Consider the following 6,222-nt stretch of genomic DNA (forward strand, 5'->3'; position numbering starts at 1 on the left):
ACCCAAAACTGAATTATCTATTTTAATTTTTTCCAACTTGTACGCTTTAAAAAGGAAGGGGCTCTTAAATGTTTCACTATACATTAATCACACTTAAAAAAGCTCCACCCTCACCAAACACACATTTTATTAAAATCGAAACTCACTTTCATCATATGTAGACTTTTAACACATTTTCAAGTTGAGAAAAGTTATCATAAAAATAATCATAAAAAATTTATAATTCTTAGATTACCTTTATTAGTGTGTAGTGCTTTATTCTAAGTGTAATCTAAGGGTTACAAAGCTTTCATGATTATTTTCATGAAATTTTTTTTATGATACCTAACATTGTTGTTTCAAGTAATACAATGAAAATATTCTTAGACGGCTAATAACAAAGTTGACAACGAAGTATTGAAATCGAATCATGCTTTCATATGGTTTGTAGGGTTAAGGCCCAATCCCCCTAGCGGGCTCTGCCATCGGGATTAGGTTAAAAAGAATCTTTCAACTAATACAAACTAACACTACGTACATTTTACCTTCCTCATACTCTATTTTAGTCGAAGATTCATGCATTGGATCATTTTTTTTTCCTTCAACGACTTAGAAATAGTAACATACCAAACACTACTCAACAAAAGCAAAAGCAGGAGAGATAAATGGGAGGATTTAAACCAGCCAACCTCGATCAAAAAAAATGGAACCATTAATAGTCTAAGGAACACAGAAGCAGTTGCAAATCTCAGTAGTAATAATTTTTCCTTTTAACAAAACATGAAAAATCTAGAAATCCCCTAGATGTTGATTTGTGATTATGTATCAATTTTAAGTAGAATATAACAATCCCAATCAAACAATCAAGACAAAGAGACACAGCGATTTAACGTGGAAAAAACCACAATTGGACACCTCCAACTGTGATCAAAAAACCACGGGCAACAGCCACAAGACAATCCACTAAGAAGAATTAAAGGAATTACACAGGTATACTCTCAATTACCTAGCGAATCCACACCGCCTAATTGAACCAACCTTTATGTGCCTCTTCCAACCCCATCTTCACCACGGAATTGTCTTTCTGATGAGCCACTCCGGATTCCACCAAAGCTTCAAGCTCGAATTCTTCAGACTCCACAACTGAAGAATAACTCTCTCTTTTGTGTATAACAAACAAACCTTTGATGTACTCTCTTTAGATCATGAGTTGAATACTCAATAAAAACATCAAAGAAAACTCCCAAAGTATCCCCAGATATAAACCCTAGAAACCAAAAAGAAGATCTGGAGCAGTTATCCTAAAATCTGACCCAACACGCGAATTTATAGAATCTGTCCCGCGATCTCCGCTCGAGCTCAACACAGCCCGCTCGAGCGGACTGACCAAAAACTGCGTGCGAACAAACTGAGATGCGCTCGAGCGTAGGATCATCCGCTCGAGCGTAAAATCACACATTCCAGTATTTTTACAGGCGACTGCAGAGATGCTGAGAGCTTCCAATCCCCGCTCGAGCGTCACTTTCCCCGCTCGAGCGGGAAGGCCAAGAATGGAAAAACTGGAAAAATATAACATGCTCGGACAGGCAACTTTGAATGCATTTTTGCATTTTTCTTCGGGGGCGCTGCCCCTCGACCCCGCCGTGGCGCTGCCCCGGACCCGCCAAGGGGCGCTGCCCCCTGGACCCCCGCGAGCTGACCGGGCAGCTCGATCCCCGTCATAATCAGCGAAGTGGCAATCTTGAAAGCTTTATCATCACAAACTTCTCTGAAATGCTTGATTCGGGTTGGATTCGCATCTAACAACTCATAGCCTCACTGAAATAAAAATGCGAATAAAATTACAACTCAAAGGAGTTTTGTCAAACGGGTTTGCCAAGAAATAAAACCTAACAATCTCCCCCTTTGGCAATGCCGTGACAAAACACACCTAACAAAGAAAATCCTAAACACCCCAACCCATTACAGCCAACTTCTTTTTCAAGATTAAGATCTGCAAAACAGTTATTAGTGCCACAATCTCCAAAACAACTATTAGTCCCACAAGAATATATGAAAAAACAATAAACATAGGACACGATTATCTTGAAACATGAGATGGAAAACATGAATAGATGAAAACTAAGACTCATGAACAACAACTCTCAAACAACAAAAGCAAGATCATAAACCACCCCAAACAATGATATGACGATGTAAATATCAGGGGCATGCAAGAAGGGCAAATAGGGCATAGCAATATGCAAAACAAATAGCCAATCTCCCTTACCAAAACATATCAAAATGAACCAAACTCCCCCTCACTAAAAGCAACCACAAACACTGAAAACAGTGAACAAGAAGAAAACGACAAAAAATAATATGGTGGAGCAAGCAAGGAATTTCAGATTAGTACCTTAAAACACATAAGATTATCCAAGAAGCACCATTACAAGAAAACACAATGTGCACAGTCTGTAGAAGATTCCTCATGCAAGAAAGTGATGCATTGTGTGAAAAGCATAGATCCCATAATAAAAAGTGTGTGTGTGACTCTTGGAGTTCGACAAACACTAGATTCAATCCTAGTAGTGATATAAAGGCTGGACCTCCGACAAGAGAATCTAAGCACAACAAAGGAAAGTCAAACCACTAGGAATCAAGGGGTATTTGGTGAGTAAAGGCGGAGGCTCCCCCTTAATCAAAGAATCTTTTCTTTTTTTTTTCTTTCTTTTGCACATTTTTTTCTTTCTTTTGGATATTTTGTCTTCTTCTCTTTCTTTTGCTTTTGCCTTTTCTTTTTCTTTTTCTTTTTCTATTGCACAATCATTGGTGGCTGACACGCTCAAGAGTATGGAAACCGAACCAGAGAAGCATGGATATAATAAGGATGGCCTGGTTGGTGACTCTGAGGTAGCCTTTTCCTCATGGCTAGACTACAAAGAATTAAGGGGAAAGCCATGGAGGTGCAAAAAAGATGGTAGGTGGTTAAGAGACTCAACATCACCCATGATATGCTAGTATAGGTCAATTCCTCTAGAAACGCAAAAGATCAATGACAGAAGTCCATAAAAAAATAATCACTAAGGCGAAAGACTCCAAAATTTGCTAATCCAAGAGTGTGTACAGAATGAGACATACTAATCAAATAACACACACTCCAAAATGAGTAATGACCACAGAAAGCACACACATATTAACATGTAATGGATTTTCTCATCAATTCCAATATGTACCAAGGACCACTCAAAAATTTCAAGCTTGCAAAACTATACTAAGAAAATCTTTTTGGAATTTTTCTTTTTTTTTTTTTTAAATTTTTTTTCTTAACCAAAGCAAGACAAAAAACACACAAGCACACATTAAAAGACCCGAAAAAAAACACACAAAAACCTATAAACTAAAACGACCAAACAAATTAACACAAGTCAACTTTTCTCACCCAAATCTTTTTGGTCTTAACAAAATCAGGTCTAGCGGTCTTGGTAAGTGTCGTGGTGTAGTGAACACCCGCATGAATCTTGGTATTCCGCCTAGACATGTAAATCGAATTTCTACCCTTTTGAGGCACTCTCCCATGCAACTTATAACAATAAGGGCGAATATGACCATGCATACCACAATGATGACAAACAAAAACAGGGTGTACCTTCTTTTCTTTTACCTTACCAACTCTAAGGAGTTTGAGAAGTCTTTCCTCTTGTTGAATCTTTTGTCCCCCCTTTCCTTGAGTTCTTGTATCATGAGATGTTGAAGCACTCTGTTTTTGCTCTTTCTTACCACCAAAGCCAATGCCACTCTTGTCACAACTCATTTGTTGAGACCCAATGATATCCTCCAAAGTCTTTGATCCTTTGTTCCAAAGACCAATGGTAGCCATAGCACACTTGAGCTCTTCCTCTTTCTTGACCATTAGTTCTTCCAAAGCAACTTGTGACATCTCGAGAGATTCAATCTTTTCTTCATACATGACATGGGTTTGCAGTAGCTCATTCCTCTCCGTCTCACAAGTCAACAGTTTTGCACAAAGAACTTGTTGATCATCAGCTGCCTTGATGGCATTAACCCTGGCCTCGGAAATCTCCTCCTTAAGTTTGACATTCTCACATTCACATGCTTTGAGTTTCTTTGTGAGTTTGTCATTCAATTTGAATAACTTAAGAGACTCCTTATACAACTTTTCATAGGCTTGCTCAAGCTCTTCATGATCGCTCTCCGAGGATTCATCATCAGTGATATTCTCAACTGACCTCTTTGGAGAATCTGTTTGTCCTTCAGCTTCGGAAGCCGCCATGAAAGCCAGAAATTGTTTATGACCCTCTTCGCCTTGACCTTCATTGTCACTTTCATCTTCATCAGATTCAGATTCATCATCCCAAGTGATGGCAAGGGCTTTCTTCTTCTTCAAACGAGTGGGGCATTCTTGAGCAAAATGGCCAAATCCTTGGCACTCATAGCATTGGAGTCTTTCAGAGTTTCCTCGTATCTTTCCTTTCTCCTTCTTGGCTATAGAATTAATTTTGAGTTTATCTTTGCCTTTAGATTTATGAGAATGAGTAGATTCCAAAAGATTGGGATTCTTTTTCAAAAAAGATTTTTTAAATTGTTTAACAAAAGCAGCCATAATCTTGGAATCTATATCACAATCCTCATCAGAATCCTCTCTAACTTTATGAGCACTACTAAAAGCAATATCTTTTTGTTTCTGTTTGAAATTCCTGTGTGCCTCATAAGTTTGGAGATTTCCAACCAACTGATCCAGCGTGAGGTTGTCAACATCTTGAGCCTCCTCAATAGCCGTAACTTTTGGTTGGAACCGATCGGGCAAGGATCTCAAAATTTTTCCCACAATTTTGGATTCTGGAATTTTTTCACCTAAATTGAAGCTGGAATTTACAATGTCACTCAACTTCGCATAAAATTCATCAAAGGTCTCACTATCTTTCATTGAAAGGTTTTCGAAACTAGATGTGAGCCTTTGAAGTTTTGAGCGTTTAACAGAAGGAGTGCCCTCATGAATAGTTTGTAAGATATCCCAAGCCTCTTTTGCGATTTCACAATTACAAATACGACTAAATTCTTCAGGTGTGACAGCGCAAAAGAGAGAATTGATAGCTTTACTATTCCAGCTACTATTTTGGTAATCAGTTGTGTCCCACTGATCAATTGGTTTGGGGATTGTAACTCCATCAACAGTAATTGTTGGTTCAATCCACCCATTCATGACGGATTGCCAAACTTTTTCATCAATAGATTTTAAAAAAGATCTCATCCGAGCTTTCCAAAAAGGATAATTGGATCCGTCAAGTAGGGGTGGTCGAACCATAGAATTTCCTTCACGAATTGTATCCATTATCACAAATCAAACAAGATCTCGTTCTAAAAGAAAATATTTTTTTAAAAAAAAGAACGACCCGCTCTGATACCAATTGAAAAATCTAGAAATCCCCTAGATGTTGATTTGTGATTATGTATCAATTTTAAGTAGAATATAACAATCCCAATCAAACAATCAAGACAAAGAGACACAGCGATTTAACGTGGAAAAAACCACAATTGGACACCTCCAACTGTGATCAAAAAACCACGGGCAACAGCCACAAGACAATCCACTAAGAAGAATTAAAGGAATTACACAGGTATACTCTCAATTACCTAGCGAATCCACACCGCCTAATTGAACCAACCTTTATGTGCCTCTTCCAACCCCATCTTCACCACGGAATTGTCTTTCTGATGAGCCACTCCGGATTCCACCAAAGCTTCAGGCTCGAATTCTTCAGACTCCACAACTGAAGAATAACTCTCTCTTTTGTGTATAACAAACAAACCTTTGATGTACTCTCTTTAGATCATGAGTTGAATACTCAATAAAAACATCAAAGAAAACTCCCAAAGTATCCCCAGATATAAACCCTAGAAACCAAAAAGAAGATCTGGAGCAGTTATCCTAAAATCTGACCCAACACGCGAATTTATAGAATCTGTCCCGCGATCTCCGCTCGAGCTCAACACAGCCCGCTCGAGCGGACTGACCAAAAACTGCGTGCGAACAAACTGAGATGCGCTCGAGCGTAGGATCATCCGCTCGAGCGTAAAATCACACATTCCAGTATTTTTACAGGCGACTGCAGAGATGCTGAGAGCTTCCAATCCCCGCTCGAGCGTCACTTTCCCCGCTCGAGCGGGAAGGCCAAGAATGGAAAAACTGGAAAAATATAACATGCTCGGACAGGCAACTTTGAATGCATTTTTGCATTTTTC

General features: G+C 38.8%; 1 long non-coding RNA gene across 1 annotated transcript in view; it reads left to right on the forward strand.

The window, feature by feature from the left end:
* The window catches only part of LOC145792781 (uncharacterized), a 120,292-nt gene that overhangs the window by 34,732 nt on the left and 79,338 nt on the right, over positions 1-6,222 (forward strand). The gene's annotated exons all lie outside the window — the stretch shown is intronic.

Source organism: Camellia sinensis, chromosome 1 (assembly GCF_055761805.1).
Source record: "Camellia sinensis isolate YWXY chromosome 1, ASM5576180v1, whole genome shotgun sequence".
NCBI classification, from domain to species: Eukaryota; Viridiplantae; Streptophyta; class Magnoliopsida; order Ericales; family Theaceae; genus Camellia; species Camellia sinensis.